This window comes from Phytophthora parasitica, assembly GCF_000247585.1.
Source record: "Phytophthora parasitica INRA-310 unplaced genomic scaffold supercont2.100, whole genome shotgun sequence".
NCBI lineage: Eukaryota > Oomycota > Peronosporomycetes > Peronosporales > Peronosporaceae > Phytophthora > Phytophthora nicotianae.
This window is the reverse complement of record NW_008649086.1, coordinates 116,967-117,571: the sequence shown is the minus strand read 5'-3', so window position 1 is coordinate 117,571 and position 605 is coordinate 116,967.

Genomic DNA, 605 nt, shown 5'->3' with positions numbered 1-605 from the left:
ACATCCGAGCTTTGCCGTAAGTGCATTCATCACACCTTCGGGTTTCTTGCAGATGCTATCCTACTGAAAGACATGACCGTGGGAAATTGACAAAAGTTGATAATTCCTCTCCGAAAAAAATAAAAAGAAATAATAAAAGGCGCACTGTGCATTTTGAATCCTGGGTCTGGTTATTTTGAACTGGGGTTTGCCCGCCACTATGCACAGGTCGGAGCCGGGGTGGTTGTATTGAAACCCGGGGGTGGGGAGAACGAATCTGAAATGGTGTAGTTGTGAGTTTGAAACGCAGAATTGCCCTTCCAGAAGGGCAAAAAACGACTTCGCTACGCCAAATGAGACCGCTATATCAACGTCAAATCCAAATAGAGATTTCATGTCTCATGAAAACTCGGATTTTGTGGTAGTTCAAGTCTATTTTAGATGGAGGGCAAACTATCATTTATCTGACAAAAACGTCGGATCGATTTGCTATGATAGTATGGCGGCATTCTATTGGTTGAAATCAAGTTGAAGGTTTGAGTGTGGACTATAATGCAGTTCAATTTGTTGCCACTATCGTTTGTGCTCGTACAAGTCTCACTATAGTAGTCGCCGAGAGCTCGTCT